The sequence below is a fragment of the Rhinoraja longicauda genome, chromosome 4 (assembly GCF_053455715.1).
Source record: "Rhinoraja longicauda isolate Sanriku21f chromosome 4, sRhiLon1.1, whole genome shotgun sequence".
NCBI lineage: Eukaryota > Metazoa > Chordata > Chondrichthyes > Rajiformes > Arhynchobatidae > Rhinoraja > Rhinoraja longicauda.
In genome coordinates this window covers 90,782,354-90,807,706 of record NC_135956.1, presented here as the reverse complement: position 1 = coordinate 90,807,706, position 25,353 = coordinate 90,782,354, and the positions used below count along the sequence as shown (strand labels likewise).

At 46.4% G+C, this 25,353-nt stretch overlaps 9 non-coding genes across 9 annotated transcripts; 3 read left to right on the top strand and 6 right to left on the bottom strand.

Annotated features, from left to right (window-relative positions):
* Positions 1–2,247: 2,247 nt before the first annotated feature.
* trnay-gua (transfer RNA tyrosine (anticodon GUA)) lies at positions 2,248–2,333 on the bottom strand. Its single transcript is given in 2 exon segments — positions 2,248–2,283; positions 2,297–2,333. It is a non-coding gene; the product is annotated as a tRNA-Tyr (tRNA).
* A 1,726-nt stretch (positions 2,334–4,059) lies between these two features.
* trnay-gua (transfer RNA tyrosine (anticodon GUA)) lies at positions 4,060–4,145 on the bottom strand. The gene is given in 2 exon segments: positions 4,060–4,095; positions 4,109–4,145. It is a non-coding gene; the product is annotated as a tRNA-Tyr (tRNA).
* A 5,556-nt stretch (positions 4,146–9,701) lies between these two features.
* On the bottom strand, positions 9,702–9,786 carry trnay-gua (transfer RNA tyrosine (anticodon GUA)). The gene is given in 2 exon segments: positions 9,702–9,737; positions 9,750–9,786. It is a non-coding gene; the product is annotated as a tRNA-Tyr (tRNA).
* A 1,153-nt stretch (positions 9,787–10,939) lies between these two features.
* trnar-acg (transfer RNA arginine (anticodon ACG)) lies at positions 10,940–11,012 on the top strand. Its single transcript has one exon. It is a non-coding gene; the product is annotated as a tRNA-Arg (tRNA).
* A 4,352-nt stretch (positions 11,013–15,364) lies between these two features.
* Positions 15,365–15,437, top strand: trnar-acg (transfer RNA arginine (anticodon ACG)). The gene has a single exon. It is a non-coding gene; the product is annotated as a tRNA-Arg (tRNA).
* A 5,553-nt stretch (positions 15,438–20,990) lies between these two features.
* trnaa-ugc (transfer RNA alanine (anticodon UGC)) lies at positions 20,991–21,063 on the bottom strand. Its single transcript has one exon. It is a non-coding gene; the product is annotated as a tRNA-Ala (tRNA).
* A 675-nt stretch (positions 21,064–21,738) lies between these two features.
* On the bottom strand, positions 21,739–21,824 carry trnay-gua (transfer RNA tyrosine (anticodon GUA)). The gene is given in 2 exon segments: positions 21,739–21,774; positions 21,788–21,824. It is a non-coding gene; the product is annotated as a tRNA-Tyr (tRNA).
* A 124-nt stretch (positions 21,825–21,948) lies between these two features.
* trnar-acg (transfer RNA arginine (anticodon ACG)) lies at positions 21,949–22,021 on the top strand. Its single transcript has one exon. It is a non-coding gene; the product is annotated as a tRNA-Arg (tRNA).
* Positions 22,022–24,982: 2,961 nt separating this feature from the next.
* trnay-gua (transfer RNA tyrosine (anticodon GUA)) lies at positions 24,983–25,068 on the bottom strand. Its single transcript is given in 2 exon segments — positions 24,983–25,018; positions 25,032–25,068. It is a non-coding gene; the product is annotated as a tRNA-Tyr (tRNA).
* Positions 25,069–25,353: the final 285 nt, after the last annotated feature.

The following is a 25,353-nucleotide window of genomic DNA, read 5'->3' as shown; positions in this document are numbered from 1 at the left end:
ATAGCAAGAATGTCCTTCCTCAAATTTGGAGACCAAACCTGCACACAATACTCCAGGTGTGGTCTCACTAGGGCCCTGTACAAGGGAGAGGATGTTGAAAGATTGGTGCCCACCATTGAGGCTGACCTTCCTATCCATGCTGACTTGACCAATCTGCCCAACATGTATGTGCCTGAAGACCCACAGCCAAATCCTGGAAAGATGCCAACACCAACAACGGAGAGGTCATCACAGACCCCACAGTGAAACCACCGGGATTTGACCTCCATCGCCAGCAATGGCTAACCCTGAACAGGATCCACACCCTCCATGCAAGAACAGCCCATCACCTGCACAAGTGGGGGATAATAGACAGCCCTGCTTGCGACTGCAGATATCCAGACCAGACTATCCCACACATCGTGAATGACTGTTCACTGAGGCTTTTCCCCGGTGGCATCAAGGCCATCCACCCAGCAACTGATGCTGCCCTGCCCTGGATGTCTACCCGTGACTTACAACTTTAGGCTGTGCACGCCATATGCAAGAAGACGGACACCCTTGCATCTGCCAACTCCGTCAACGACCTGGATGGATAACACATCTGACTACGGATCGGAAGATTGTAGGTTCAACTCCTACCTGGCATGTTGTCTTGCCTATGCACATTATTTTCATAAGTTCACAGGTTGTAGGAGTAGAATTAGGCCATATGGCCCATCTAGTCCACTCTGCCATTCAATCATGGCTGATCTCTGCCTCCTAATCCCATTTTCCTGCCTTCTCACCATAACCCTTGACACCCGTTCTAATCAAGAATTTGTCTATCTCTGCCTTAAAAATATCCACTGATGGCCTCCACACCCTCTGTGGCAATGAGTTCCACAGATTAACTAAACTCTGACCAACGAAGTTCCTCATCACCTCCTTTCTAAAGGAAAGCCCTTTAATTCTGAGGCTCTGACCTCTGGTCCTAGACTCTCCCACCAGTAGAAACATCCTTTCCACATCCACTCGATTTATGCCTTTCATTATTCTGTAAGATTAAATGAGGTCCCCCCTCAACCTTCTAAACTCCAGCGGGTACAGGCCCAGTGTTGTCAAACGCTCATCACATGCTAACCCACTCATTCCTGGAATCATTCTTGTAAATCTTCTCTGGAACCTCTCCAGAGCCAGCACAACCTTCCTCAGATTTGGAACCCAATTGTTTTACAAGCCCTGTCCCCTGCCTAGTCCTTCCTACGTGACTGGCAATTGATTTCTTCACACACAATTCCCATAGGATGATGGTTGGCACCTCAATCCTCACATTCAATATCAGGATTACTTGCCACTTCTCTTTACCTCTTCCTTTCCAATCAAAGTAGATCAATATTTCTTGTACCAAAAACGGACAAGATTCGCCGTCTCCCCTCATACCTGCATCTCTGCACGTGCCCATATCAGGCAAGAGACTGGCCGGCATCTGCATCCAAAAGACCAATGGACAATGCGGGCATTGATCCCGCTACCTCTCACATGCGAAGCGAGTGCTCTACCATTTGGGCTAATTCCCCAATACATGCCTTTCTTTTAAGTTTCACTTTCCACCACAGCAGCATTGCAGGTCTACAAGGAACTTCGTCAATGTTCAGATGTCCATCTGGAGTTAAAGAGTCATAGAGTGATACAGTGTGGAAACAGGCCCTTTGGCCCAACTTGCCCACACATGTGTCAGCTGCACTAGTCCCACCTGCCTGTGTTTGGTCCATATCCCTCCAATCCTGGCCAGCCATGTACCTGTCCGTTTCTTAAACATTGACGTCCCAACCTCAACTATCTCCTCTGGCAGCTTGTTCCATACACCCACCCCCCTTTGTGTGAAAAGGGTTGTTTCAGATCCTAGCATCAGATCCTGGAGTGGAGATGCAACTGTTGAAAGTAGACTGCCTTGTGGAGACTGCATCCAGAGACATTAATATAACCATGCTTGAGGCCCGCTGATTGGCTGTTATGTTATTCAGTTGTAATTCACCAGTGTATTTCTGCTGGTTTTTTTTACTGCTTCAAGACAAATCATTGCTAAGCTTGGTATTACGGTTCCAGCAGCTCACGTAATGAAGTCGCACTTTGGAGCAAATGATCTGCTGGACAAGCCTTGGCGCATTAGTGATTTCATACCTGTTCATTCCTTTTGGTTATTTGCCAGGTACAACCTGTTCTTTCTATAATTGCTGCTGGACTGTGCGGGAAATGTTGTTTAAAGTAACAAAAAAGGTGAGCAGCTCCTTCGAGCCGGAATTGAACCAGCGACCTAAGGATGACTATGTTTCCACTACAGTCCTCCGCTCTACCAACTGAGCTATCGAAGGAAAGCCACAAATAAGCTTGTCTGCTTTCATTCTTGGTTGTGCCTTTCGCTGCCTTCTGTCTGGGTACTTGCTGTAGTGCGCAGACACTTGCATCTGCCAACTTCCCTCAATACCTTGGGCCAACACGTCTGACTACGGATCAGAAGATTGTAGGTTTGACTCCTATTGGCTCATTGTCCAGCTCTGCACATTGTTTTGCAAGCCTTGTCACCTGCCTTTAGTCCTTGCTACTGGACTGGCAATTTATTTCTTCACACCTAATCCTTGTAAGCAGACGGTTGGCACCTCAATCCTCACACACGATATATGGATCACTTGCCACTTCTCTTTATCTTTTCTCTTTGTTACAACAAAAGTAGACCAATATTTCTTGACTGTTCCAAAAGCTGACAAGATTCACTGTCTCTCCACCTCAGCATGTACAGGTATCAAGCAAGACTGCCCGGCACCTGCAACCAAAATACCAATGGAGCATCGATCCCGCTACCTCTCACAAGCGCTCTGCCATTTGAGCTAATTCCCCAATACGTATATGCCTTAAATAAATGTTCACTTTCCACCACAGCGCAAATGCAGGTCTACAAGGAACTTCATCAATATTCAGATGTGCGTTCGATACCTCAGCGTAAATTCTCACGCTTTCACCGCACATTTTGTTGACACCTTATGCAAACCACCAACACTACCTTATCAAGCTTAAAGGCAAAAAAATTAATAGGCACCTGAGGTGGAACTTTTTGACAAGAGATAGTGGCCAGTACACTGATACAAAATGTATCTTCAGAAAATGCTGGAGTCGTTTCAGATACCACTGCTCCCTGCTGGCGCGGAGATGCAACAGTTGAACGTTGACTGCCTTGTGTAGATTGCAGACACAGACATGAAGAGAATAATGCTTGAGGTTTGATGATCGGATGTTATAGTCATAGAGTAATAGAATGATACCATGTGGAAACAGGCCCTTTGGCCGAACTTGCCCACACCGGCCAACAAAGTCCCAGCTACACGAGTCCCACTTGCCTGTTTACTTGTCAGCTGGCGGGGAGAGAGTTTGTGCTGGTTTCTTACAGCTTCAAAACATATTAAAGCTAAGCCTGTCGTTACTGTTCCAGGTTGGTGTTACAGTTCCAACAGCATATGTAATGATGTAACACTCCAGAGCACATGCTCTGCTAGACTAGGTTTTGGTATTGGTGATTGACAATAGACAATAGACAATAGACAATAGGTGCAGGAGTAGGCCATTCAGCCCTTCGAGCCAGCACCGCCATTCAATGCGATCATGGCTGATCACTATCAATCAGTACCCCGTTCCTGCCTTCTCCCCATACCCCCTCACTCCGCTATCCTTAAGAGCTCTATCCAGCTCTCTCTTGAAAGCATCCAACGAACTGGCCTCCACTGCCTTCTGAGGCAGAGAATTCCACACCTTCACCACCCTCTGACTGAAAAAGTTCTTCCTCATCTCCGTTCTAAATGGCCTACCCCTTATTCTCAAACTGTGGCCCCTTGTTCTGGACTCCCCCAACATTGGGAACATGTTATCTGCCTCTAATGTGTCCAATCCCCTAATTATCTTATATGTTTCAATAAGATCCCCCCTCATCCTTCTAAAAGGCTGGTTCATTCTTTGTGATCACAGCCAGAGGTCAGGAGAACAGCTCTTTCTGTTCTTGCTGCTGGGCTGTGCTGGAAATGCTGCTGAACGTAACAAAAGGTGAGCAGCTCCTTCGAGCCGGACTTGAACCAGCGACCTAAGGATGACCATGTTTCCACTACAGTCCTCCGCTCTACCAACTGAGCTATCGAAGGAAAGCCATCAGCAAGCCTGTCGGTGTTCGTTCTTTGCTGTTAACATTTTGCCCTTCGCTGCCCACTGTTGGAGGACCTGCTGTAGCACAAACACCCTCGCATCTGCCAACTCACCGACTCGGTCCAGTGGCACGACGGATAACATTAAAGGATTATTTCCCCAATACTTATGCCTTTCTTCAACTTTTCACTCTCCACCACAGCAGCACTGCAGGTCCACATGGAATTTCATCAATATTCAGGTCCGTTCTATAGTGCAGTATAATAATAATAATAATAATAATATTCATTTATTGTCATTGCAACGAGTACAACGAAATTAAAAAATAGCCAATCCTGACGGTGCGTACAAACATATATGCAATAAATGCAAAAACAAATAAATACATAAATACAATTAAATACAATTATATTAAGTACAAGATTTTTTAACGGTGTTGCCTATTGCAAAGGTAGTGTTCAGTTCTCGTATGGCCCTGGGGTAAAAACTGTTCTTAAGTCTGTTTGTTCGGGATTTGATCGACCTGAAACGTCGATCAGAGGGCAGATGAACAAACAGACGGTGGCCGGGGTGGGATGGATCTTTTATTATTTTGCCTGCTCTACTGAGGCAGCGTAGGCTGAACAGGTGCTCCAGGGAGGGCAGTGAGCAGCCGATGATCTTCTGGGCCGTCGTGATGACCCTCTGAAGGGCCTTCCTATATTCTCACGCTTCCACGACACATTTTGCCGACATATTATGCAAACCAACATCACTACCCTATCAAGCTTGAGGGCAAAAGAATTAATAGGCATCTAAGGAACAAAGCTTTGACAAGAGATAGTGGCCAGTGTGCTGATACAAAATGTATATTCTGAAAATACTGGAGTTATAGTCAGAAAGTGATAGTGTGGAAACAGGCCCTTCGGCCCAACCTGCCCACACTGGCCAACAGGTCCCAGCTCCACTAGTCCCATCTGCCTGTTTTTTGTCCATATCCCTCCAATCCTGACCTATCCATGTACTTGTCTGTCCCAGCCTCAACTACCTCTCTGGCAGCTTGTTCCATACACCCACCACCCTTTGTGTGAAAAGGGTAGTTTCAGATCCTAGCACTCCCCGCTGGTGTGGAGATGCAACTGTTGAAAGTAGACTGCCTTGTGGAGACTGCATCCAGAGACATAAATAGAATCATGCTTGAGGTTTGCTGATCGGCTTGTGTTGTGTTGTCTACTTGTCCACTTGTGGGGAGAAAGTTTGTACTGGTTTCCCACAGCTTCAATACAGATCAAAGCTGAGCCATTTGAGCTAATTCCTCAATACTTATGCTTTTCTTTTAATTTTTCACTCTCCATCCCAGCAGCACTGCAGGTCCACAAGGAACTTCATCAATATTCAGATGTCCATTCTAGTCTTCTAGTCAGAAGGATCTCGACCTGAAACGCTGCCCATTCCTTCTCTCTAGCGATGATGCCAGTCCCGCTGAGATACTGCAGCTTTTTGTCTCTATCAAACCCGAGCCTGCTGTTACTGTTCCAAGTTGATATTACTGTTCCAACAGCATACGTGTTTAAGTAACACTCTAGAGCACATTGTAGGTTTTACTCCAACTGGCTTGTTGTCTTGCTCTGCATATTGTTTTTCAAGCCCTGTCCCCTGCCTTAGTCCTTGCTACTGAACTGGCAATTTATTTCTTCACACCTAATCCTTGTAAGCAGATGGTTGGTACTTCTCTTTATCTTTTCTCTTCTTTCGGTAAACCGGTGAACATCCAGGGAATGGACATCGAGAGGGTGGATTCTTATAAGTACCTGGGTGTCTACCTCAACAATAAACTGGACTGGACTGAAAACACCGATGCGCTATACAGGAAGGGCCAGAGCAGACTTTATCTGCTAAGGAGACTCAGGTCCTTTGGAGTGCAGGGGGCACTCCTAAGGACCTTCTACAACACGGTGGTTGCATCGGCCATTTTCAATGGAGTGGTCTGCTGGAGCAGCAGCATCTCAGCGGCGGAAGGGAAGAGACTCGACAAGCTGGTCAGGAAGGCCAGCTCTGTCCTGGGTTGCCCCCTCGACTCAGTGCAGGTGGTGGGAAAGAGGAGGATAATGGCAAAGCTAACATCGCTGCTGGACAACGACTCCCACCCCATGCAGGACACTGTCACTGCACTGAGTAACTCCTTCAGTGACAGACTCCTTTACCCCAAGTGCATGAAGGAGATATAGGTGGTCCTTCCTTCCCGCTGCTGTGAGACTGCACAACCAGCACTGCTCCCAGCAGATGAGTCAACAATAACAGCTAAGAACACACAGAAAACTGATGACAATTTATGTATCTTTTATTTATAATGAATGATCTCTTGCTCTCCACTTTGCTGCTGTAACTCTGTAAATTTCTCCGGTGTGGGACGAATAAAGGAATATATTATTATTATTATTATTATTCCAACTAAAGCAGATCAATATTTCTTGACTGCACCAAAAACTGACAAGATTCGCCGTTTCTCCTCATAACTGTATCTCTGCACGTATCAAGCAAGACCAATGGAGAATGCGGGCATCGATCCCGCTACCTCTCACATGCTAAGCGAGCGCTCTACCATTTGAGCCAATTCCCCAATACTTATGCCTTTGTTTTAACTTTTCAATCTCCACCGCAGCACAACTGCAGTTCTTACAAGGAACATCCTCAACATAGACAGACATCAAATACTGGAGTAACTCAGCGGGTCAGGCAGCATCTCTGGAGAAAACAGGCCGGGATTGTGACCCATCTTCCGACTTCTTCAGACACATTACTAAAGTGTATTGTTCTTAAACGTTCATCCTTCCACCACACATTCTGCTGACACATCGGGATGCAAAACAGCATTACCACCTTCCAAGCAGAGAGGGGAAAGAATTGATCGGGATCTGAGGGGAATTGGTTTCACACAGATGGATTGGCTAAATTTCAAGCAACACTGCCACACACAATCTTTTCTGAGATGCCTGCTATTAATTTCAGAGTCTAGCACACACTACTGGTGTGGAGATGCAATTGGTGAAAGTAGACTGCCTTGTGCAGATTGCGTACACAGACATGAAGAGAAGTATCCTTGTGCTTTGCTGATTAATTGTTATGTTAACCGGTTGTAATTCAACAGCGTGTATTTCTGCTGTTTTCTCACTGCCTCAAGACAAATCATAGATGAGCCTGGTATTATTGTTCCAGCAGCACTTTGGAGCACATGATCTACTGGACAAGCCTTGGGGCATTAGTGATTTCATACTTGTTCATTCCTTATGTTTATTTGCCAAGTACAACCTGTTCTTTCTATAATTGCTGCTGGGCTGTGCGGGAAATGCTTTTTAAAGTAACAAAAAAGTTGAGCAAGTCCTTCAAGCTGGAATTGAACCAGCGACCTAATGATCACCATGTTTCCACTACAGTCCTCCGCTCTACCAACTGAGCTATCAAGCTGTCCAGAAAAGAGAGAGCTGACATCTGGGAGGAGAACCATCAGCCGCCCCCAGCTACGTTACAAGGATGTCTGCAAGAGAGATTTGAAGGCGCTCAACATCAATGTGGAGTCCTGGGAGAGCATTGCAGCTGACCATACGAGGCGGAGAAGTTCCCTGAACCAACACCTCAAAACTGGGGAAGAGAAACTGATGAACGCAGCGACAGACAAGCGGGCATGCAGAAAGGAGTGCAGCAACCTCAACAGACCAGAGACCTTCTTGCTTAAGTCCATACTCCGCCACCTCCAGTTCAAATTCCATTTGGAATATTTTGGAGGACCAAGAACCAAGAACCAAGAAGGAAAGCCACAAATGATCTTTTCTACTTTCATTTATTGTTGTGCCCTTTGCTGCCTGCTGTCTTGGTACCTCTGCTGTAGAGTGCAAACCCTTGCATCTGCCAACTCCCCTCAATAGCTTGGGCCAACACTTCTGACTACGGATCAGAAGATTGTAGGTTTGACTCCTACTGGCTCATTGTCTTGCTCTGCACATTGTTTTGCAAGCCCTATCCCCTGCCTTTAGTCCTTGCTACTGAACTGGCAACTGATTTCCTCACACCCAATCCTTGAAAGCAGACGGTTAGCACCTCAATCCTCACACGTGATATATGGATCATTTGCCATTTATAGTCATAGAGTCATTGAGTGATACAGTGTGGAAACAAGCCCTTTGGCCCAACTTGCCCACACCGGCCAACATTTCCCAGCTACACTAGTCCTACCTGCCTGAGCTTGGTCCATATCCCTCCAAACCTGTCCTATCCATGTACCTGTCCAACTGCTTCTTAAACGATGGGATACTCCCAGCCTCAACTACCTCCTCTGGCAGCTTGTTCCATTCACCCACCACCTTCGGTATGAAAAAGTTACCCCTCGGATTCCTGCTAAATCTTTTCCCCTTCACCTTGAACCTATGTCCTCTGGTCCTCGATTCCCCTACTCTGGGCAAGAGACTCTGCATCTACCCGATCTATTCCTCTCATGATTTTGTACACCTCTATAAGATCTCCCCTCATCCTCCTGCGCTCCATGGAATAGAGACCCAGCCTACTCAACCTCTCCCTATAGCTCACACCCTCTTGTCCTGGCAACATCCTCGTAAATCTTTTCTGAACTCTTTCAAACTTGACAATATCTTTCCTTTAACATGACAATATCTTTCCTATAACATTCCTATATTCTCTTTATCTTTTCTCCTTGTTCCAACAAAAGTAGACCAACATTTCTTGACTGCTGCAAAAACTGACAAGATTCGCTGTCTCTCCACCTCAGCATGTCCATGTATCAAGCAAAACTGGATGACACCAGCATCCAAAAGGCCAATGGAGAATGCAGGCATCGATCCCACTACCTCTCACATGCTAAGCGAGTACTCTACCATTTGGTCTAATTCCCCAATATTATGTCTTTTTAAAAAAATGTCATTCTCCACTACAGCGCAAATGCAGGTCTACAAGGAACTTCCTCGATATTCAGATGTCCGTTCAATACCTCCGCGTAAATTCTCAAGCTTCCACCACACATTTTGCTGACACATTATGCAAACCACTACCTTAACAAGCTTAAATGCAAAAAAAAAGAATAGGCTCCTGAGGTGGAACTTTTTGACAAATGATAGTGGGCAGTACACCGATACAAAATGTATTTTCAGAAAATGCTGGAATTGTTTCAGATACAACCGCTCCCCCCCCCCCCCCCCGCTGGTGTGGTGATGCAACAGTTGAAAGTAGACTGCCTTGTGTAGACTACAAACATAGACACGAAGAGAACTGTTATTGAGGTTTGATGATCGGATGTTATGTCGTCTACTTGTCCACGGGCCGGGAGAGCGTTTGTGCTGGTTTCTTACAGTACAGCTTCAAAACATTTCAAATCCATTGCTGTTCCAGGTTGTTGTTACTGTTCCAATGTAATGAAGTAACACTCCAGAGCACATGTTCTGCTAGACTAGGTATTTAGTGATTGATTGCTGGTTCATTCTTTGTGATCATAGCCAGAGGTCAGATGCGACCAGCTCTTTCCATCCTCGCTGCTGGGCTGTAATGCTGCTGGACAAAAGGCGAGCAGCTCCTTCGAGCCGGAATTGAACCAGCGACCTAAGGATAACCATTTTTCACTACAGTCCTCCGCTCTACCAACTGAGCTATCGAAGGAAAGCCTCCAATAAGCTTGTCTGTTTTCGTTCTTTACCTTCTGACGAAATAAGTTCCTCCTCACCTCCTTTCTAAAAGAGCACCCTTTAATTCTGAGGCTATGACCCCTGGTCCTAGATTCTCCCACCAGTAGAAACATCCTTTCCACATCCTTTCCACATCCAGTGTTTTGTCAAACGCTCATCATATGCTAACCCACTCATTCCTGGAATCATTCTTGTAAAAATGATTCTGGACCCTCACCAGAGTAAAGCACATCTTTCCTCAGATATGGAACCCAATTGTTTTACAAGCCCTGTCCTGTGCCTTAGTCCTTCCTACTAGACTGGCAAATGATTTTTTCACAGTGGTTGGCACCTCAATCCTCATATTCGATATCAGGATTATTTGCCACTTCTCTTTACCTCTTCTTTCCAATCAAAGTAGGTCAATATTTCTTGCACCAAAAGCTGATAAGATTCGCCATCTCTCCTCATACCTGCATCTCTGCATGTGCCCATATCAGGCAAGAGACTGGCCGGCACCTGCATTCAAAAGACCAACGGAGAATGCGGACATCGATCCCGCTATCTCTCAAGTGCTAAGCAAGCACTCTACCATTTGAGCCAATTCCCCAATATATATGCCTTTGTTGGCTGGGTTGAGTCTTGGATTGGGACCCTTCTTCCGACTTCTTCAGCCACATTACTAAAGCGTATTGTCCCCAAACAGAAACGCTCGTCCACCACACATTTTGCTGACACATCGGGATGCAAAACAGCATTACCACCTTCCAAGCGGAGAGGGGAAAGAATTGATCAGGATCCGAGGGAAATTGTTTTTACACAGATGGATTGGCCAAATTTCAAGCAACACTGCCTCACACTATCTTTTCTGAGATGCCTGCTATTAATGCAGGTGTTCTTTCAGAGTCTAGCACTCCCTACTGGTGTGGAGATGCAATTGTTGAAAATAGACTACCATGTGCAGACTGCATACACAGACACAAATAGAAGTATCGTGTCCCTCTCGCATGCTGAGTGAGCACTCTACCATTTGAGCTAATTCCCCGGCACTTTTGCCATTCTCCGTCTTCATTTTGCCCTTCGATGCCTGCTGCCTGCATACCTCTAGCAGCAACAACCTTGCATCTGCAAACTCCCTTCAATAAGTTGGGCCAGTGGCGCAATGGATAACGCGTCTGACTACGGATCAGAAGATTGTAGGTTCGACTCCTACCTGGCTCATTGTCTTGCTCTGCACATTGTTTTCAAGGCCTCTCCACTGCTTCCTTCCTTCTGGTCGGGCATTGCTTTATTCACACTCAATTCTCATAGGCAGATAGTTTTCACCTCAGTCCTCACTCACACATGAGATCAGGATAACGTGCCATTTCTCTTCTCTTCTTTCCAATCAAAGTAGACCGTCATTTCTTCGCTGATGCAAAACCTGACATCTCTCATTTCTGCACCTCAGCAAGTACATGTATCAAGCAAGAGACCAGCACAACACCTGCATCCAAAAGATCAATGGAGAATGTGGGCATCGATCTCGCTACTTCTCGCATGCGAAGCGAGCGCTCTATCTTTTGAGCTAATTCCCCTGCACATTTGCCATTCTCCGTCTTCTTCACTCCACAGAGACACTGCAATTCTGCAAGTAACTTTATCAATATTCAGATTCATATTCAGATCTCTCAATGTAAACTCTTACTCTTCCACCACACATTCTGGTGACACGTTATACAAAATAATATCAATCCAGGTGAGAAATGAATGAATTAAGATGAACCCAAGGGGCAACTTTTTCTTACGAGGGTGTGGCCACAACACTGAAACCCAAAGATTTTTATGAAAATGTTGGAATTGTTTCAGAACATAATACATACCAGCTATTCTTGTGTCAGAACTTAGCACTCCCTGCTGGTGTGGTGATGCAACTGTAGAACATAGAGGGACAACTTGTGCAGACTGTACACACAGTCACAGTCGTGATGTGATGTTTGTTAATGCTTTGCTGGTCAGCGGTTATTATGTACAATCGCTACTCAGGGGAGAGTGTGCCAATTTCTTACTGCTTCATGACCCATCAAATCTGTGGTTGGTGTTACTTTTTCAACAGTTTCGCACACTGGAGTACATGCTATGCTACACAAGCCTGGAGTATTCAGAGGTTTGATGCTGGTGCAATCCATGTGATCAGTTGCCAGAGGTCAGGAGACCATCTCTTTCCGTCTTCGCTGCTGCGCTGTAGGGAAATGCTGCTGAACGTAACAAAAGGTGAGCAGCTGCTTCAAACCAGAATTGAACCAGTGACCTAAGGATGACCATGTTTCCACTACAGTTCTGCGCTCTACCAACTGAGCTATTGAAGAAATACCACCAGCGAGCGTGTCTGTTTTCATTCTTTGCCTTTAACATATTGCCCTTCACTGTCTGCTGTCTGGGTACCTGCTGTAGCACGAACACCCTGGCCTTTGCAACCTCCCCTCATAGTATGGGCCAGTGGTGCAATGGATAACGCGTCTGATTACAGATCAAAAGATTGCAGCTTCGACTCCTACATGGCTCGTTGTTTTGCGCTGCACGTCGTTTTGCAAGGCTTCTCCACTGCCTCAGTCCTTCCTTCTGGATGGGCATTGCTTTATTCACACCCAATTCTCATAGGCAGACAGTTTTCACCTCAATCCGCACACACAATATGACGATCACGTGCCATTTCTCTTTATCTCTTTTCTTTCCAATCAATGTGGACCATCATTTCTTCACTGATGCAAAACCTGACATGATGCGCATTCTCTCTTCATTTCTGCAAGTCAGCATGTAAATATGTCAAGCAATAGACCGCACGGCACCTCCATTTAAAATCCAATGGAGAATGCGGGCATTAATCCCGCTACCTCTCGCATGCTAAGCGAGCGCTCTACCATTTCAGCTAATTCCCCTGCACTTTTGCCATTCTCCATCTTCTTCAATACAATACAATATGATACAATATATCTTTATTGTCATTGTACAGGGGTACAACGAGATTGGGAATGCGACTTCCATACGATGCAATAAATGAATCAGCTAATCAGTATAAATTTAGACAACCCAGTGAAACAAAATTAGAAAGTTTTAAAACAGAATAAAGTGCAATTAGGTCTGTGCCGGTTCGCTGAGCGATGTGACCATCCGACTCAGTAGGACCGGTTCATAACAGCTATGGCCCTGGGGATGAAGCTGTTCCTGAATCTGGAGGTGTGGGCTTAGAAGGCCTTGTAGTGTCTGCCAGATGGTAGAAGTTCGAACAGGGGTGTGAGGAGTCTTTGTGGATGCTGGTGGCTTTTCTGAGGCATCGTGTGTTGTAGATGCCCTCCAAGACTGGTAGCTGTGTTCCGATAATCTTCTGTGCTCTATGGACTACCCGCTGAAGGGCTCTCCTCTCTGCCTCCGTGCAGCTGAGGTGCCACACAGGGATGTCATACGTTAGGATGCTCTCTATGATGCAGCGGTAGAAGGTCGTCAGCAGCTGTTGGGGCAGACCAGACCTTTTCAGTGTTCTCAGGTAGAACAGTCGTTGCTGCGCCTTCTTGACCAGCGCAGCGGTGTTAGTGGACCATGTGAGGTCCTCCGAAATGTGAGTGCCCAGAAACTTGAAGCTGGACACTCTCTCCACACTGTCCCCGTTGATAAAGATCGGAGTGTATTCCCCGTTGTGTGAATTACGGAAGTTAATGATCAGCTCCTTGGTCTTGGAGGCGTTTAGGGACAGATTGCTATCTGAGCACCAGTCCGCCTGGTTCTGCACCTCCACTCCGTAGTGTATTTCATCATCGTTGGTGATCAGCCCGATCACCGTTGTGTCATCTGCAAACTTGACACTGGTGTTGGTGTTGAATGCAGGAACACAGTCGTGTGTGAATAGGGAGTAGAGCATGGGGCTCAAAACACAGCCCTGTGGTGTGCCGGTACTCAGGGTGATAGTGGAGGACAGGTGCGGGCCCATTCTCACTGCCTACGGTCGCTCCATCATGAAGTCCAGTCAATAACGACGAGCTGAGGCCTAGCTGTTGGAGTTCTTCACTCTCCACCACAGAGCCACTGCAATTCTGCAAGTAAATTCATGAATATTCAAATGTCAGTCCAATACCTCAGCCTATTACCTCTCAAAATAAAGTGTCACACTTGCACCACACATTTTGCTGGCACATTGTGCATACCAGCATATTATCTTAACCAGCTGAGACGCTAATTAATTAAGGGGGAACTGAGGAGCAACTTTTTGACTTGCGGGAATGGCCACAACACTGACACCCAATATATTTTCAGAAAATGGTGGAATTGTTTCAGATCTTAGCACTCCCTGCTGGTATTGTGATGCAACTGTGGTAAAAGCCAGCTTCTTCCAACTTCGTACCATAGCTAAAATCAAACCTTTCCTCCAATTCGACGACACTGAAAAAATCATTCACGCTTTTATTTTCTCACGCCTAGACTACTGCAACTCCCTATACACTGGGATCAGCCAATCATCCCTGTCCCGCCTGCAACTGGTCCAAAACGTCGCAGCGAGACTCCTGACGAGTACCCGTAAAAGGGACCACATCACGCCGATTCTGGCCTCTCGCCACTGGCTCCCTGTACGGTACAGAATCAACTTCAAGCTCCTCCTATTCACATATAAAGCCCTAAATGGACATTCCCCCCCCCTACATCAAAAGTCTTCTAACCCACCTCTCTAACTCCAGGTCCCTCAGGTTGGCCGACTTGGGGCTACTCACTATCCCGCGGTCTAGGCTTAAGCTCAGGGGTGACCGCACTTTTGCGGTTGCAGCTCCTAGACTGTGGAACAGCATCCCTCTCCCCATCAGAACTGCCCCCTCCATCGACTCCTTTAAGTCCAGGCTCAAAACCTATTTCTACTCCCTAGCGTTTGAGGCCCATTGAGGAGGTGCTGTTTTGTGTGTGCTGTTATGTTTGTGTGCTACTGTATGTTTCATTTTTTCCTTAGTACCTAAACAGATGTACAGCACTTTGGTCAACGTGGGTTGTTTTTAAATGTGCTATACAAATAAAAATTGAATTGACTTAACTGTAGAAAATAGATGGACACGTTGTTCAAACTGCACACACAGTCAGGATGACGGGTTTCTTAATGCTGGTCAGCTGTTTTTATGTACAGTCGCTACTCAGGGAGAGTGTGCCAGTTTCTTACTGCATCACCATGACCATTGAAATCTGTACTTGGTGTTACTATTTCAACAGTATAGCACTCTGGAGTACATGCTGTGCTAGACAAGGCTTGAGTATTCAGGGGTTTGATACTGGTGCATTCCTTATGGTCAGCCATAGATCTGATAGAGTTCTTTCCATCCTCGCTGCTGTGCGGGAAATGCTGCTGAAAGTAACAAAATGTGAGCAGCTCCTTCGAACCAGAGTTGAACCAGCGACCTAAGGATTTCCACAACAGTCTTCCTCTCTACCAGTTGGGCTCTCGATCTAAAGCTTGTCTGTTTTTGTTCTTTGCCTTTGACATTTTGCCCTTCGCTGCCTGCTGTCTGGGTACCTTCTCTAGCAGGAACAAACTTGCATCTGCAAACCCCCTTCAATAGCTTGGGCCAGTGGCGCAATGGATAACGCGTCTGACTACGGATCAGAAGATTGTAGGTTCGACTCCTACCTGGCTTGTTGTCTTGCTCTGCACAATGTTTTGCAAGGCCGCTCCACTGCCTCAGTCCTTCCTTCTGGTCGGGCATTGCTTTATTCACATAGGCAGATAGTTTTCACCTCAATCCTCACACATGAGATCAGGATAATGTGCCATTTCTCGCTGTCGCTTCTCTTCTTTCCAATCAAAGTAGACCGTTGTAAGGGGTTTCCTATACCCTACCGTGAGACGGTCCAAAACAGCCTCCTCTGTACTATTTGTGGGATCAAACCAGGCTTTCGCCTGTTCCCTGACGGCCGCCAGGCTGTTTGATACCAAACATCGGAGCCACTGGGCTCTCCCATTCCCGACCAGGACATCCCGCGCGGGGACGTGCGGACAGCTGCTCTGATACACTGTCCACAGTCGCGCCGCAAAAACCCTTGGGGGTTCTCCCTCCATCTGGAGGGTCTTCCCTAATCGGGCAAATGGACCCTCATCGCCCATCCCCAAGACTTCCAGGACCTCGTCCCGTAGGAGATCGTAGGTCTTGGTCCCTCTTTTACTTTCATCTGAGAGGCATTGGAGGATCGAGCTGTCCAGGGAGAACAGCAACAATTTTGCCCGTTCTCCCTCGTCGCAACCGTTGATTGCGGTGGTTTGCTCTATCTCCCTGAAATGCAACGAAGGGTCCCCTGATTCGGACAATTTTGCAACATGCCCGATCATGGCTCTTAACTGCTGGGAGCTGTGGGGCACCACGATCTCACTCTGAATGGGTCCGGCGTCCCCATTCAGCGCGGTGGGTCCCCGTCTGGTTTCCAGGACCGGGCACATGGGCGCCGGTGCCGAGTCCTCGACCGGGAGCTCCTCTCTCTCTCTCTCTCTCCCCTACACTACCCCTTTTCCAGGATGCCTCGGAGCTAGGGGAATTGTGGAGTCTGGGGGCTGAAGCCACCACGGTCTTTCTGGGGACCGGAACCGGGACCTACGCAACCGCCAGCGACTGGCTCGCTGGGGGGTTCATTAGATGACCAACCCTTTTACTTTATTTAAAGCACCCCGCAGACCCTCTATCTCCTGCAGGCAGGCCCCGTGGTCGGCCCCTTCCGACCTGTCCTCTAAAACCATTTTGTAGGCTGCCCTAACCCCCTTGAGGTTCTCTTCCTGGGTCTCCAGCTGGCGGCTCAGGGAAGCGCACTGTTCCCTGAGCTTGCCCTTACTGCGCATGGCCTCAGTGATCTGGCACTCCATCAGCTCTACCCTGGATTCGTGGCGGTTGGTCACGACCCGGCGCTCCTTGTTTAAAGAGTCCAGAGCCTCAATCAACTGGTGCCCACCCGCAGCCTTCTCCTCTACCTCCTCCTGAAGGTCCCTGATCTGGGCTGCCTGTGCCACAACCACGCAGTCCAAAAGCTGGACCTGCTTTTTATAGCAGGTCAGCCAGACCGCCTTCTCTACAGATTTCTTGTGGGCTTTACTGGCCGTCCACCGGATCGCTGCATCCAGTGGGCGCTTGTCCTCTAACAAACCACACATCCATTGTTTGGTGATATTCACCTTGCTAAAAACATAGTCCGCAATGCGCTCGTCCATTACATCCCTAGTTTTAAAATCTTTTTCTGGTACACTATCATCCTGCTGCCAGTGTCCCTTCGTGGTCGCCATTATCTGTAAGGGGTTTCTGCGCCGAGCTTTCGCCCGACCTAAGGTCCCCGTGCCTTGCTCTGATCCCTTGACCAGGCCGCGCACACTGGTTCCCCGTGAGTGGTTCGACCCACTCACCCCTTACGGTTCTAGACACTGGACTTAGATGCAGGAGCGTTGATAGTGCAGAAAAATTCAACCAGACCAGATTTGAAGACCAGGGTTTAAATGGAAAAGGCTTTTATTGAGCGCTTGGGACTATTGTCCATGAATACTTATACAGCTCTATAAGACATATCTATAAGACACATACCGAATCACATGAATACTTTTGACTATGAATCATAAAACGCACAGTTCTACAAGACATATACACGAAAACCTTTTTCTCTGAATTCTAAAACGCACAGTTCTACAAGACATATACACGACTGTAAGATGGGGAACGTACGACACATCGCAAAATTGACCAACACATATTCCTTTACACACCCACGTTTATTCAAACCACCCTCCCCTCTACACTAAACTATGTCCAGGATATGCAAGATCGGGGTACATGCTCACCATGGGGCTATTACTGGGGTTACTGGCTGTTCGTGCTGCTTCTCCGCTGCTTTCCGTGAGGGTCGTGCTTGTCCCCTGAGTTCCTTCCGTTTCTTGCGTTCCTTGCAGGTTTTCTTGCAGTATTTCTTCTCGAGTTGCGTGCCTGTTCCTCTCTCTTGCATCTGTTCTTCTTGCCTGTCTTTTCTTCCTCCTACATCCGTTTGACTTCCTTGCTTGCATGAGTTTAAAACCCAAAAGTCGTGGCCAGTTATACTATTTCTGGCCCGTCCTATCTCCCGCCAGATCTCGGGATCTCCGTTTTAAAAGATATGTATGAGTTTTCTCTCTGATCTGCGCTTATGTCCGGAGGTACCGGGGATGGCCAGACGGTGTTAATTGGTATTTCGTTGCGAGGTGATGGGTTTAACTGGTTTCCCATCACCTACCAGGTAGTTTTCTATGGGCTATCGTGCCCCCTTAACGAGATTAACTGTGTAGGTCGGCTTGGGGCATTGTGAGTATGTTGATGTCAGCGCCCCAGTGTCTGGACTTCGACCTGGTTTCGCAGGCTTCTGCATGGCCAATACCCATCCATTGTTCTGGCCGTGGCTTTGCAGAAACCTAGAGACTGGGCTGTAAGGTTTTTGCTCTTGTGGCTGGTCACGAGGTCCTGCGGCCATCTTAGGACCCACGGATTGTGACATCCCTTGGTAAACTGACCGCAACCTTTCTCCGCTATCAGCCCCAGTCTCCCGTTTAAAATGTCCAAACTGCAGCTCTTTGGTTTGGTGTTGCTTTCAGAATGAGGGAAAACTTCTCAAATCTTACACCGTCATTTCTTCGCTGATGCAAAACCTGACATGAGGCGCCGTCTCTCATTTCTGCATCTCAGCAAGTACATGTATCAAGCAAAAGACCAGCACAACACCTGCATCCAAAAGACCAATGGAGAATGTGGGCATCGATCCCGCTACCTCTCACATGCTAAGCGAGCGCTCTACCATTTGGGCTAATTCCCCAGCACTTTTGCCATTCTCCGTCTTCTTCACTCTCCACCACTGAGCCACTGCAATTCTGCAAGTAACTTTATCAATATTCAGATGTCTGTCCAATACCGCAGAGTGTTATCTCTCAATGTAAACTCTTACTCTTCCATCACACATTTTGGTGACAAGTTATACAAAATAGCATCACGCCCTTCTTCAGGACCGCGTGTTTCATACGAGGGTGTGGCCACATCACTGAAACCCAAACATTTTAATGAAAATGTTGGAATTGTTTTTTAGAACATTATACATACCAGCTATTCTTGTGTCAGAACTTAGCACTCCCTGCTGGTGTGGTGATGCAACTGTAGAAAATAGAGAGACAACTTGTGCAGACTGTACACACAGTCACAGTCGTGATGTGAGGTTTGTTAATGCTTTGCTGGTCAGCGGTTATTATGTACAATCGCTACTCAGGGGAGAGTGTGCCAGTTTCTTCCTGCTCCATGACCCATCAAATCTGTGGTTTGGTGTTACTATTTCAACAGTTTCGCAAACTGGAGTACATGCTATGCTACACAAGCCTGGAGTATTCAGAGGTTTGATGCAGGTGCAATCCTTGTGGTCAGTTGCCAGAGGTCAGGAGACCAGCTCTTTCCGCCTTCGCTGCTGGGCTGTGCGGGAAATGCTGCTGAACATAACAAAAGGTGAGCAGCTGCTTCATGCCGGAATTGAACCAGCAACCTAAGGATGACCATGTTTCCACTACAGTTCTCCACTCTACCAACTGAGCTATTGAAGAAAAGCTTGTCTGTTTTCATTCTTTGCCTTTAACATTTTGTCCCTTCGCTGTCTGCTGTCTGGGTACCTGCTGTAGCACGAACACCCTTGCATCTGCAACCTTCCTCTCATATCATGGGCCAGTGGTGCAATGGATAACGCGTCTGACTATGGATCAAAAGATTGCAGCTTTGACTCCTACAAAGGTCGTTGTCTTGCTCTGCATATTGTTTTGCAAGGCTTCTCCTCTGCCTCAGTCCTTCCTTCTGGACGGGCATTCTTTTCTTCACACTCAATTCTCGTAGGCAGATAGTTTTCACCTCAATCCTCACACATATTATGACGAACACGTGCCATTTCTCTTTATCTTGTTTCTTTCCAATCAATGTGGACCATCATTTCTTCACTGTTGCAAAACCTGACATGATGCATATTCTCTCTTCATTTCTGCAAGTCAGCATGTACATATGTCAAGCAATAGACCACCTGAGCTAATTCCCCTGCGCTTTTGCCATTCTCCGTCTTCTTCACTCTCCACCACAGAGCCACTGCAATTCTGCAAGTAACTTTATCAATATTCAGATGTCTGTCCAATACCTCCGCGTGTTATCTCTCAACGTAAACTCTTACTCTTCCACCATTTTGTTGACACGTTATGCAAAATGGCTTCACTCTCTTATCCAGGTGAGAAATGACAAAATTAAGATAAACCCAAGGGGCAACTTTTTCAAACGAGGGAGCACTGATATCCGATGAATGTTATGAAAATGTTGGAATTGTTTCAGAACATTATGCATACCAGCATACTATTGTATCAGAACTTAGCACTCCCTGATGTTGTGGTGATGTAGAAAATAGATGGACACCTTTTGCAAACTGCATACACAGTCATGATGAAGAATTTCTTAATTCTTTTTGGTCAGCTGTTATTATATACAGTGGATACTCTGGGGCAAGTGTGCCAGATTCTTACTGCACCATGACCATTCAAATCTGTGCTTGGTGTTACTATTTCAACAGCATAGCACTCTGGAGTACATACTGTACTAGGCAAGCCTTGAGTATTCAGATGTTTGATGCTGGTGCAATCCTTGTGGTCGGTTGCCAGAGGTCAGATGGAGACCAGCTCCTTCCATCTTCGCTGCTGAACATAACAAAAGGTGAGCAGCTCCTTCGAGCCAGAATTGAATCAGCAACCAAAGGATGACCACACATTTTGGTGACACATTATGCAAAATCGCATCAATCCCCTATCCAGGAGAGACGTGAATGAATTAAGATGAACCTTAGGGGCAACTTTTTCATACGAGCGAGTGGCCACAGCACTGATACCCAAAGTATATTATGAATATGTTGGAATTGTGACAAAACTTAGCACTCCCTGCCTGTGACCCTTCTGGTTGGGCATTACTTTATTCACATCCAATTCTCATAGGCAGATAGTTTTCACCTCAATCCTTACACACGAGCACTTGCAATTTCTCTTTATCTCGTCTCTTCTTTCCAATCAATGTGGATCATCATTTCTTCATTGATGTAAAACCTGACATGATGCACATTCTCTCTTCGTTTCTGCATCTCAGCATGTACATGTATCAAGTTAGATACTGGATGGCATCTGCATTCAAAATCTAATGGAGAATGCGGGCATCGATCCCGCTACCTCTCGCATGCAAAGCGAGCGCTCTACCATTTGAGCTAATTCCCCTGCAATTGTGCCATTCTCCGTCTTCTTCACTCTCCACCACAGAGCCACTGAAATTCTGCAAGCAACTTTATCAATAATCATATGGCCGTCCAATACCTCAGCCTATTACCTCTCAACGTAAAATGTCACCCTTCCATCACATATTTTGCTGATAAGTTATGCATACCAGCATACTATCTTATCCAGCTGAGAGGCAAATTAATTAAGAGAGAACTGAGGGGCAACGTTTGGACTCATGGGAATGGCCACAACACCGATACCCAATGTATTTTCAGAAATTGTTGGAATTGTTTCAGATCTTGGCACTCCCTGCTGGTATGGCGATACAACTGTAGAAAATAGATAGATACCTTGTGCAGACTGCATACACAGGCATGATGAGAGGTTTCTTAATGCTTTGCTGATCAGCGGTTATTATGTACAGTGGCTACTCAGGGGGAGAGTGTGTCAGTTTCTTACTGCTTCATGACCCATCAAATCAGTGGTTGGTGTTACTATTTCAACAGTTTCGCGCACAGGAGTACATGCTGTGCTGGACTCGCCTTGAGTATTCAGAGGTTTGATGCTGGTGCAATCTTTGTGGTCAGTTACCTGAGGTCAGATGGAGACCAGCTCTTTCCATCTTCGCTGCTGGGCTGTGAGGGAAATGGTGCTGAGCATAACAAAAGGAGCAGCTCCTTCAAGCCGGAGTTGAACCAGCGACCTAAGGATGGCCATGTTTCCACTACAGTCCTCCGCTCTACCAACTGAGCTATCGAAGGAAAGCCACCACCAATCTTGTTTGTTTTCTTTCTTTGCCTTTAACATATTACCCTTTGCTGCCTGCTGTCTGGGTACCTGCTGCTGCACAAACACACTGGCATCTGCAACCTCCCCTTGTAGCATGGGCCAGTGGCGCAATGGATAACGCGTCTGACTACGGATCAGAAGATTGTAGGTTCGACTCCTACCTGGCTCGGTCAGTCCTTCCTTCTGGTCAGGCACTGTAGTGGTATTATTATTATTATTATTATTATTATTATTATTATTACCGACTCAGGGTCCAGAGAAAAGACAAGACATTACATAGAATAAATTACATACAAAAGCACAATAAATTCAATACAAAAGAATATTAAATTACTTACAAAAGCACAATAAATTACCTACAAAAGCACAATATATGGTTTAAAACCAAGATTCAAATAAATCTGTGTCCTACAACGAGACAACTACACCAATGTCTCCACAGCCGGGATTGGTAGCGTTTAGTGGTAAAGCTTATGTTTGATAAGGCCAAGATGATTTCATTTTCAGAGTCATTAATCCAGCAACTAAATTTATACATAAGATTTTTTTAAACAGTTTGTAAAGTATTGACTCCTGCAGCCACAAACATTTCACTTGCACTGCACCATCTAGGTCTCTTAAGTAATATTCTCATAACATCATAATAAGCTACTTGAAGTCTCTGTAAGTTTATTTTTCTGTAGTTTGTAGTCTTGTAGATTTCAGGTTTTATTTGACACCGGCTAAAAACAGGAGCAGCCTGACATGGTGCAGAGTCCTCCATCTTTTTCACACCCAATTCACACAGGCAGATAGTTTTCACCTCAATCCTCACACACGATATCAGGATAACGTGCCATTTCTCGCTATCTCTTCTCTTTCCTATCAAAACAGACCATCATTTCTTCACTGATGTAAAACCTGACATGATGCGCCGTCTCTCCTCATTTCTGCACCTCAGCAAGTACATGTATCAAGCAAGAGACCAGGACAACACCTGCATACAAAAGACCAATGGAGAATGCAGGCATCGATCCCGCTACCTCTCGCATGCTAAGCGAGCGCTCTACCATTTGAGCTAATTCCCCTGCACTTTTGCCATTGTCCGTCTTCTTCACTCTCCACCACAGAGCCACTGCAATTCTGCAAGTAACTTGATCAATATTCAGACGTCTGTCCAATACCTCAGCGTGTTATCTCTCAATGTAAACTCTTACTCTTCCACCACACATTTTGATGACACATAATGCAAAATAGCATCACACCCTTCTTCAGGAGAGGTGAATGAATTAAGATGCACCCAAGGGGCAACTTTTTCTTATGACAGAGAGATACTTTGGGTATCAGTGCTGTGGCCACTCTGTCGTAAGAAAAAGTTGCCCCTTGGGTGCATCTTAATTCATTCACCTCTCCTGAAGAAGGGTGTGATGCTATTTTGCATTACGTGTCATCAAAATGTGTGGTGGAAGAGTGATACCCACCTCCTGCTGGTGACCCTTCTGCTTTGGCATTGCTTTATTCACACCCAATTCTCGTAGGCAGATAGTTTTCACCTCAATCCTTACACACGATAGCAGGAGCGCTTGCAATTTCTCTTTATCTCGTCTCTTCTTTCCAATCAATGTGGGTCATCATTTCTTCAATGATGCAAAACCTGACATGATGCACATTCTCTCTTTGTTTCTGCACCTGAGACCGGAAGGCACCTGCACTCAAAATCCAATGGAGAATGCAGGCATCGATCCTGCTACCTCTCACATGCTAAGCGAGCGCTCTACCATTTGAGCTAATTCCCCTGCACTTTCACCATTCTCTGTCTTCTTTACTCTCCATTACAGAGCCACTGCAATTCTGCAAGTAACTTTATCAATATTCAGATGTCTGCCCAATACCTCAGTGTGTTATCTCTCAACGCAAACTCTTAAACCCCTGTCCCACATTGGCGATTTTTTAGGCGACTACAGGCGACTAGGCTGTCGCCACACGGTCACCGGGGTGTCGCCTGTATGGTCGTGAGTAGCCTCCAAAGAGTCGTAGCGTTTTTCTGGTCACCTCTAAATTTGGAAATGTTTAAACATTTTCGGCGACTGTTGGTTTGACGCTAATGATCGTAGCTTGTCGTCTCCTGACATGGGCGCTGTCATAGGTTGTCGCCAGGTGACGTCGGTTGTCGCCGGTGCTGACTTTGTTGAATTCCATCGACGACTACCTACGTCAACCAACGACAGGTACCGGCGTCAAAACTGGAGGCCAAAATGACGTGAATTGTCTTCAGTTGTCGCCAACATGGTCGTAGGTTGACTTTGGTTATCATAGGTTGCCGCCTGTGTGATCGTAGGTTGTCGTAGATGCGGTCGTAGGTGGACATCCTAAGTCACGACGATTGGGTCGCCGGTTGTCGATAGCTTGCCATAGCTTGACGTTGACTAGGTGGTAGGCTGTGAAAGCTTGTCGTAGACATTGTCTTAGGGGGGGTCAAGTCGCTGTTTTTTTGGCGAACTGCTACGACTATTGCAGTCGCTGGCAGTCGCCTAAAAAAATGCCTAAGTGGGACAGGACTCTTACTCTTCCACCAAACACTTTGGTGATACATTATGCAAAATAGCATCACTCCCTTATCCAGGTGAGAAATGAATGAATTAAGATGAACCCAAGGGGCAAGTGTTTCATACGAGGGAGTGGCCACAGCACTAATACCTACCCGAAGAATTTTACAAAAATGTTGGAATTGTTTCAGAATATTGTGCAAACCAGCATACTATTGTGTCAAAACTTAGCACTCCCTGCTGGTATGGTGATGCAACTGTAGAAAATAGATGGTCACCTTGTGCAGACTGCAAACATAGTCATGATGAAGGGTTTCGTAATGCTTTGCTAGTCACCGGTTATTATGTACAGTCGCCACACTCAGGGAGAGTGTGCCAGATTCTTACTGCATCATGACCAATCAAATCTGTACTTGGTGTTACTATTTCAACAGCATAGCACTCTGGAGTACATGCTGTGCTGGACAAGCCTTGAGTATTCAGAGGTTTGTTGCTGGTGCAATCATTGTGGTCAGTTGCCAGAGGTCAGATGGAGACCAGCTCTTTCCATCCTCGCTGCTGGGCTGTACGGGAAATGCTGCTGAACGTAACAAAAGGTGAGCAGCTCCTTCGAGCCGGAATTGAACCAGCGACCTAAGGATGACCATGTTTCCACTACAGTCCTCCGCTCTACCAACTGAGCTATCGAAGGAAAGCCACCACCAAGCTTGTCTGTTTTTGTTCTTTGCCTTTAACATTTTGCCCTTCGCTTCCTGCTGTCTGGCTACCTGCTCTAACAGGAACACCCTGGCATCTGCAAATTCCCCTCAAGAGCTTGGGCCAGTGGCACAATGGATAACGCATCTGATTACGGATCAAAAGATTGCAGCTTCGACTCCTACATGGTTCATTGTCTTGCTCTGCACATTGTTTTGCAAGGCTTCTCCACTGCCTCAATCCTTCCTTCTGGATGGGCATTGCTTTCTCCAAACCCAAT